The sequence below is a fragment of the Spermophilus citellus genome (assembly GCF_964194105.1).
Source record: "Spermophilus citellus genome assembly, chromosome: 12".
NCBI classification, from domain to species: domain Eukaryota; kingdom Metazoa; phylum Chordata; class Mammalia; order Rodentia; family Sciuridae; genus Spermophilus; species Spermophilus citellus.
In genome coordinates this window covers 123505125-123514568 of record NC_138198.1, presented here as the reverse complement: position 1 = coordinate 123514568, position 9444 = coordinate 123505125, and the positions used below count along the sequence as shown (strand labels likewise).

The 9444-nt window shown below is 43.9% G+C and overlaps 1 protein-coding gene across 1 annotated transcript in view; it reads left to right on the top strand.

Moving 5' to 3' along the window:
- Positions 1–670: 670 nt before the first annotated feature.
- The window catches only part of CD226 (CD226 molecule), a 68733-nt gene continuing 59959 nt past the window's right edge, over positions 671–9444 (top strand). Inside the window, exon 1 of the mRNA XM_081262850.1 lies at positions 671–961. The gene's annotated coding sequence lies outside the window, so the exon portion shown is untranslated. The remainder of the gene's footprint in view (positions 962–9444) is intronic.

Here is a 9444-nt window from a genome sequence, read left to right as displayed (position 1 = left end):
CTTGTGGCCCACAGTACGTGCTCAATGAACGTGTGTGTACGGAAGGACAGCTCTGCCTGTTCTAGCTTTCAGACAGACAGATGGTCCAGCAAAGAGGCCAGCATAACTGACCGTCCGGGGCAGGCTCGCCCCAGGCCTTCTCACCCACCTGCCCAGCGCCGTCCTTCCAGGAACTCAAGCCTCAGACGCAATCCTTAACCAATAGGGAGCCTCCATGATCTAGTAAAGCAAAGGAATAAGAAATCCAAGTTCACTGTTGTCGGGTACAGCTGTGACACTGCAGTGCTTCTAAGACACAAGCAGCTGAACATAGAAGACTGTTCTTCAGAAACACCAGCTTGTGCACTCTTTCTGTCAGAGAATGAAAGGCAAAGGAAGAGAGAGACAGAGAGAGAGAGAGGAACTCTAGAAGAAAGGACTGAAACATAGATAAAGGCAGAGATAAGAAAGCTTCCTGAATTTAAAAGACTGCTGAATATTCGGTGCTTTGATTGGCAGAAAAAAAATGGGGAAGAAAAGGTAAAGAAACCAGCCTGAAGTCTTTGCATGTAGTTTCCATTTAGAGTCAGAGCAGAGGATGCGATGCACATCCTTTCAGCCTGTGGACTCTAAGGAGAAAGAAGAGGGACGGAAACGTAGCTGAGTCTGGAGTGAGTCCGGGGAGCTGAAATGGTAAAGATGCTTCCAGAAGCAGGGAAACTTCTTGACTTCAAAAAAGTCAGCCTCATGAGATATTAGTGCTTTGCTCAGCCGCTACCTGGAGAGGCTCTGGTGGAGAGAAGGGCTCAGGAGCAGGAGGAGCGGCGGCCTCCGTGGGACAAGCGCTCCCTGCTGATCCTGCCACCTGAAGAAGGGCCTGGGAACAGCAGGGGCCAGAGCCAACGCGGGTGAGCAGAGAGAGGCCAGGCCACTGGACCTTCCCAGGCACTGAGCAGGAGAGCTGCTGGAGCACACTCACAAGGTCAGTGCCCCCAGGAAAGACTGGACGCTCCAAGTTCCCATGCTACAGATTAACAGTGGATGAAGGGGAGGGACTGCCAGTGATACCATGTGACAAGCAGGAGCCGCAGGGAGAGAGCCATGGGAGGAGACTGTCGTGAGTTGAAGCTCTGTAAACCTGTGAGTTTAATGATGGGTGTAGTTTTTAGTAAAAGGATGCCATTTAAGTACTTTTCCTCAGTGTGTTCCTAGAAGAATTGTATAGTGTTAGTTCTTGAGAATAAGACTGAGCTGGTTTTACCAGTGTCTGGGCCATTAGGCTTAGTCTTCTTTCTCTTGAGAAATACTAGGTGAGGATAAAATTAAATAATAAGTGTCTGCTATCTCAGGATTTACTACACTATTCTAGCATTGGGAAACAATTTCTGTGAGAGGCAGATAGCTAAGTTAACTGTTTTGTAGTCCAAACGGCATCTGTGCTGAATCAGCACCACCCGGCTCTACCACAGACACAGGAGCAGCACAGATCACCCATGGACCAAGGAGGGTGCTTCGCTGTGTTATAGCTAAACTATTTACAGAAACCCGGCAGCAGCGGGATTCAGCCCAGGGGCCATCATTTCTAGAACTCTGTTCTAGAGGACTCCTGCTGAATGCAAACTGAAGACTCTAAGTTGAATGAAAGTGGGTTTTATTGCTCACTAACTCCTGGGGGCAGATCTGTGGGCTGCCTAAGTTCTCAGGGTGTCGTCGTCTGGAGGAGACCACATCTTCCTCATCAGATTTTTTTCATGAGAGTCACCTGGGCAGGGAGCAGACACTTAAGGGGTAGCGCTCTGTGGAAACACCCTGGGAGCATGAGCCTCTTAATAGGGCACCCCAGCAGAAGAACACAGCCAACCCCTGGTACCCAAAGGAGGAGAAACAGGACCTCACACCTGGAACCTTCCCAGCCAGCCGTGCGTTCTCAGAGTGGCACGGGCGTTTCTCTTCCCAGCATATCAGCAGCTCACTGAGCAAACACAGAAAGGTGTCAGTCAGGAACAGAATCCCCACCACACAGGCCAGGGACTGTAGCATGAGCCGGGGACAGTGGGGTTGGGGCAGTTCAGTAGGACAAGAATCCCCACATGGTAGAGACAGGTGGGGAAGCAGAACACAGTGCAGATGGCAGGAACATTGAAAGTGAGAGACAAGGCCTCTGCCGTGCACGTAGAACTCAGTGTGCGTGAAGGTGGTGCAGCAGGTCACCCAGGAGTCTGCACTTGGAGGCCAGCTCGTGAGATGCATTCAGACGCATGTGGTCAGCTGACGTGTTCTTAAATAGCAGAAGAATCCTGTAATATTTTGATTAATGGCTTCCTCGAGGACAAAGCTCTTTTATACAGACAGCTCTATTAGGAAAAAAACCTCAAGCCAAAACTCCTTCATAAATCATGCAAAAAATGGCTGTGGACACAACAAAAATAGCGCAAGTACAGTCTCTATTTGTCTTTGGTTAGATGTTGATAAATAGCACTCTTCCTTGGCACACAGGTAACTGCTGAGCTGCTGCGTCAGCCCCAAGTCCTTCTGCACCTTCCGTGTGAATCTGTGACCTCTAGTTTCCTCGATTTCATAGTGCAAGTGCCCTAAGGTGGTTTTCATCTCTCAGCCACTTGGGCTTCAGAAGCCCAAGGAGGGAAGGAGTTATTATTGATTACTACCCCTTCTCAAAACTTCTCCCATACACCAGTACCTTCTGCTAGGAGAGAAGGTTCCCTGAGGCCCTGGGAGCCCCTGAGAGTGGAAGATGCTTCATTATATTGCTTTTCTTTTGAGGTCCCTAGCAGCACACTGTCAAAGCTGTCTGATTTGCCCTGTCCCTCCGGTCTTCTACCTGCACCTCTGCCACACTTTTCCCTATCCTGACCCCTGCTGCTTTTCTTTTACACACACACACACACACACACACACACACACACAGCCACATATACATGTTTACAAGTTCATTTAAAAGCATTTAGGATTTTTTTATTTCTTAATAATTTGTCTGACAACCCATTGTCTTTTGAATTATTTATTCTCAGCTGTCACCATGAAAGTGGGACATAATGTGTGCCACTGGGCTCATAGAAGGCACTGTGAGGCTCAGTTTGTACTTGTGGATCAGGATGGGTGGGGGATCAGGTGACATCAGAGAGTGAACAGCCAACAGCAAATGTGGCCTCTGCTGGGTTTGCTCTTTTCCTATTCATTGGCAGTAAATTATTGTATTGAAGTGACAGTCACATAACATGAAACAACCAATTTAGAGTGCATGATTAGGTGATGTTTAGTACATTCACAAAGTTCTTTAAACTATCACCTTTTTGAGTTCAAAACATTTTCATCATTCCCAAGAGAACCCTCTACCCTAGGCCATCTCTCCCAGTCCCTCCTTCCACTATCAAATTTCTGTAAGGATTTCATTGAATCTGTAGATTTCTATGAGAGGTATTTCCATCTTAACCATTAAAATTTCCAGTTCATGAGCATGGGCTGGCTTTTAGACATACTTTCTAAGCACAGGTTTTTCATATTTAGGAAAAGTCATGCATTTTTATTTTCTTTCAGCAATATTTTGTAATTTTTCAATGTAAAATCTTACACGTCCTTGATTAAATTTATTTATATGCATTGTATTGTTTGGGTGCTATTGTAAGTGGAATTCTTTTCTTAATTTAGATCTCACATTACTTACTGTTAGCATATAGAAATACAACAAATTTTCATGTGTTGATTTATCCTTCAACATTGAATTTGTTTATTAGCTCAATAATTTCTGGTGGATTTTTTGGGGATGTTTATATATAAGATCATGTCATCAGTGAACAGAAAGAGTTTCAGTTCTTCTTTTGGTATTTAGATACCTTGTATTTCTTTTTCTTGCCTAATTGCTCTGGCTGAAGCCTTCAATGCAGTATGAATAGCAGAGGTGAAAGCAGACATCCTTGTCTTCTTCCTGATCCCAGGGGCACATTCAACATTGAGTGTGATGTTAGCTGTGGGGTTTTCTCAAATACCTTGTATTAGCAATGACTTAAATTCTATGAGTATCAGTTTCCTCATCTGTCATTTGCCTTTTTCAATGAAAAAATTCATTCCCTGACCTGTTTCAATATCTCTTTAGGGGTTTCACCTCCTCCAAGATACTAGCTTGAACCAGCAACCTCCACAGTGGGTACTCCTGGCTCTTCCTGAATTCTACAACTCTAAGGCAGAAATGAATTCTTCTGATGTTCCTGTTTGACTTGTTTCCCCATCCCTGCTTGTTTTTAAATTTTTTCTATCACTTTTCTAGTAGTTTCTCTCAAGAAGTATCTCTGTTGTACCATTAGGAATGTTTTCTGACTAAACCCTGCCTAAGAAACACAGAGTTAAGGATGCCTATTGTTATATTTAAATATGCAAATAGGTAATCTCTGGAAGTAAGTTCATTTATTTTCATGTCCATGGAAATTATTCTAGTTCTAGCCATCATTCCTTTTCTTAGATATAGTAATGGTTTCCAAATAGTTTGATATTCCTTCTAGTTCCTTTCCAATCTTTTCTTAAAATAGCAGCCATAAAAAATCATTCCATATCAGATGTATATGGAAACTTTCTAATTGGCTTTTAAGTCTAAAATTTTATTATATCAAACACTATGCTCACAGTCCAGAGGTGGTGGGTCCAGTAGTTCAATGATGCCAACTGAGACCCAAGTTTATTTCCATTTCTCTGTCATTGTATCTGTCCTCAAGCTGAGTGTCTTCAGATAGCTGCCTGTAGTACCCGGAGTAATAGTCTTCCTTGTTCACATTCATTGGAGGGGGCAGGATAGGGGTGCATGGGAACTGTTGTCTTGGTATGGAATATAAATGATTTCTTTACTCTGATTGGGTCAACATGGGCCATGGTTGGCTTCTCCAACTCCTCAAATCAATCACAATTGTCAGTGGAATAGCTTAGATTCATCATAACACCCCTGTGGTATGGGGAAATGAGTCGGCACCCAAGTAAAATCAAGTTCTTGTTAGAAGTAGGGAAAGGGAAGTGGGTGATGGTCATTTACCTACTAAGAGTTTAAATCAGATTGGTCATGCTGCTGCTCTCATCTTCCCTGAGGACTCATATTAGGAGGTGCTGACTGGCAAAGCACTCTCACTCCATCTGATCACACAGTCAGGTCTCCTGTCATTTTCTACTCCATGTCCCACAGAGTCTGCCTGGGTGCTCTTGCTCTCCTGTCCAGCTGAATTGCTGTGCTTGGACCTGCTGCACCCTCGAGTACCTAATGCCTCCCAGGTCTAGAGGTCTCCATACATAGTCACTCCCCGAGAGAGAGCCTTACCCCACCCTGCCTAAAGAGGATCTGTGCTTGGTTGCCAACCCTAGTTGTTCTCTCCTATGCCAACACATTCTTATTCACTTTATAACATGAAAACTGTTCTTTTCCACATTTTTATTGGTGCACTACAGTGGTGTGTAATGATGGGATTTATTATTACATGTTTGTTCATGCACCCAATATAACAGTATCCTTGGGCCAATATCAGTCCCCAGCACTTTCCTGCTCCTTCCCCTGGGTCCCTTTCCTCTACTGATCTCCTTTTGATTTTTAGGAGATCCACCCCCACCTTTCTTTTCCTGTTTCTTCTCTAGCTTCCACATGACAGAACATATGACTCAACCTTAGGAGTTTGACTTATTTTGCTTAACATGAGAATCTCAAATTCCATCCATTTTCTCGCAAATGACATAATTTCATTTTTCTTTATATCTGAGTAAAACTCCATTATGTATATATGCCACATTTTCCTTATCCATTCATTCACTGATAGACACGTAGGCTGGTTCCACAGTTTGGCTATTGTGAACTGTGCTGCTGTAAACATGGGTATGCATGTATCACTGCAGTAAGATGACTTTAATTCTTCAGGGTAAATTCCAAGAAGTGGTGTAGCTGAGTCATATGGTTGTTCCACGCCTAGTCTTTTGAGGAAGCTCCATACTGATTTCCATAGTGGTTGTAGTAATTTAGAATTCTACCAACAGTTTAAAAGTGTTCCTTTTAGCCCACATCCCTCCGGCATTTATGATTATGTATTCTTGATGACTGTCATTCTGGACTGATGTGAGATGAAATTTCAGTGTAGTTTTGATATGCATTTTCCTAATTGCTAATGATGTTGGACATTTCTCATATATTATTTGTCAGCCACTTGTATTTTTTCTTTTGAGAGTGTCTGTTTAATTCACTTGACCATTTGTTAGTTATATTATTTGATTTGGGGTATAATTTTTTAACAATAACTTTATTTGTATGTCTGTTTGTCCAAAATCTGTCTTTCTACATAGACCAGGATTAGGAATTATTTTCTGTAAAAGGTCATAAAGTGTATACATTTGGCCTCAGGGACCTCACTGTCTCTGTTACAAGATACCTCCTAGTGCAACATGTATGTGTGCATGGGAGTGTACATATGAGTGTGAGCATGAGAACGTGTGGGTGTGTACATATGTAGCTGTAAGCATGTGTGTGAGTGTGACTGTGAGCATGTGAGTATATGACTATGAGCATTTTGTGCATGTGCGTGTACATGTGTGTGAATGTGAGTATGTGCATTATGTGAATGAGAATTTATGTGTACATGTATATGTGAGCATATGAGTGCATGTGTGTGTATGTGTGTGAGTGTACATATGCATGTATGCGAATGTGTGTGACTGAGAATGTGTGAATGTGTTTGACTTTTATGACTGAGCATGTGTGTGCATGTGTGTATTGGAGGATGTGTGAGTGCATGAATATGTGTGCTAGTGTGAGTCAATGCGTAGGTGTGAACATATGTGTAAGAATGTGTGAGTGCATGCATGTGGGAGTGTAAACATGTGAGTGCCAGCATGCGAGAGTGTGTATGTGATGGGTGAAGTGACAAAGGTCTGAGGCAGGATGTGGTGGGTACAAAGGGACAGTTAGAAGGGTGCTTTCTTTAGCACTTGAGAATTCTTGGGCCTTGCTCTCACTCTTATTTTGTAAGTCTTATTTTGCTTGGCACCTGTTAAAAGGAGATCTTATAAATAAGACTTGATGGATGAAATAAATTTTTCCAACTCAGATATATATTCTTGAGTCCTTGCCACTGCCAGTCCATTTTCCATGGTGACCTAAGTTATCTCACAAAATGTAAAATTGTCCATATCAGCCACAAGAACAAGATTCTCAGTGGATCTCTTTCTTCCATAGATATGCTTATGCCACAGACTAATCCCTTTATGTGTTCCATTGAAGACACTTTTCTATCCAGATTTAACCTCATTTTTGGCCATTTCTTTACCTTTGAGACTATAATCACACCCCACAGTACAGTCACACCCCAAGACCATAGTCACATTCCCAAAGTATAGTCCTGTCTCTAAACTGTAGTCATATTTCCAGAGCATAGTCATGTCTCTAGGCTGTGGTCACACCCCAGACTCTGGTCTCACCCCCAGACTCTGGTCACACCCCTAGGTTACAGTTTACACCTCTAGACTTTCGTTACATCTTTACCAGTCATGTCCTCAGATTGTAGTTCCAGGTGGCAGTCACACCTTTAGACTGTAGTCATACACTCCTACACTGTACAGATACCCCTATACTGTAGCTACACCCCTAGATAGTAGTCATACCCTTAGTCAGTAGTTATACCCCCATATACTATAGTCACATTCCTAGATTGGTAGTCACACCCCTAGATAGTAGTCACACCCCCATCTACTATAGACATACTCCTAGATTGTAGTCATACCCGTATAGTCTGAACCTAGATTACAGTCACGCTCCTAGATTATAGTCACAGCCTTAGACCCATACCCTTTAGACTGTATTCACACCCCCTAGGCTAGAGTCACACCCCTAGACTGTAGTCTTAACCCCTAGACTGTAGTCACACCATTTTCTAAAAATGCCTTACATGAACATATTTTCTTCCACTCTTTTCTGTGAAACCTTTCTAAAATCTATTAAAATGAATGACTCCCTCTTTGGGCTGTCATAAAACTTAATCAGATAATTTGTATAGAAATTATCATTCATTGTAGTAAATTGCTTTTTTGTCTTTCTGACCCACTGTGTCACCTGTGGCTGTGAGCACGGCCCTGATCTCCTCATGCTTGTATTTCCAAGGACTAAGAGGGTAGCTGGCATAACGGTCAGATTGGGGTGATTGTTGTGCAGAGTTACTTACAGAACAGAGATAATAGGTACCTCTTCCGACTGAAGTGCATAGCAATACTATGATATCAGATGTGGGGGCTTTATGGAAAGTAAAGTCTCTGAGCGCACCAAGGGGCCTGGTGCATAATACATGCACACGTTGAACTGATTGGGTTCTCAGACACTGCAAACTTCGTGTTCTCTGAAACCGTCCCCATGTTGGCTGCCAGTGGCGCCTGCGGGACACCATAGATAAACTTCTGGGCGTCAGGCCATCCTCAGTGACTGCTACTCACCCGCTATTGGTGCTGTCAGTGGGTCAGATACTCCACAAGCCCCTCTTCTTAGAGACAGGATCTTTGTCCTGGCGTGTTAAGGTGTTCTTCACAGAGTCCTAGGGATTAGAAGTGTTACTTGAAGAGGAAGAGCAGTGGTGCCCCTGGGCAGCCAGTCACATTCTGGGTATGGTCCTGTGGCCAGGTACACACAGCCACTGGTCCACTGGGCAAAGTTGTGCAGAACCGCTCCGGCCGCCTCAGCAACTCTGCGTGATCTATGATCCTTTCAAAATAAAAAGTTGAATAAGGAAGTCAAGCAGAATGGTGGCTTTGTATGAGGTCTGGACATGGTTCTGTTGGGTATGGAGGGCCCTCCCTGGTCTGTCATCTCCACCTAAGCAAGTGCCTAAGGCCGGCTCGCAGGTGGAGGAGGAGGAAGGCCCTTATGCTGGATGGAGACTCTGTCCCCAAGGCCTTGACGCACCTCCCCTTGACCTTTAGCCTCTGCTCCCATCTCCCCTTGTCACTGAGGAGTCCTTGGACCTTCCTGCTGAAAAGGAGACACTAGCTCCTGCCTGCCTCCCTTTCCTGCTTAGGTTTTCTCCTGCACTTACCACCTCTAACTTGTTACACATATTTTTTACTTTTGGTTTTTTTGGTTTCTATCTCTTCCCACTAGAATGTGGGCACGGCAAGAAACCCACGCGCGCGCGCGTGTGTGTGTGTGTGTGTGTGTGTGTGCATGTTGAGTCTGTCTATCCTCATGTCCTAGAACAGAGTTGGGCACCTAGAACACACTCAGCAAACGCTTGTTGAATGAATGACTTTCTGTAGAAAATGAGATCTTGAAAATAGCTGTTCCCCGAGAGAGAAATAGCTCAAATCTGCCCATCCTTGAACGAGAGCAAACCTGCCTTTGAAGCTAAGACCTTCTTCCTGTGTTCATACTTCAGAAAAAGAAGACGCTACTGATAACATCTGAAAGGAAGGAGACCGTCATTGTGCTGGGCCTGAGATGTAACGCTG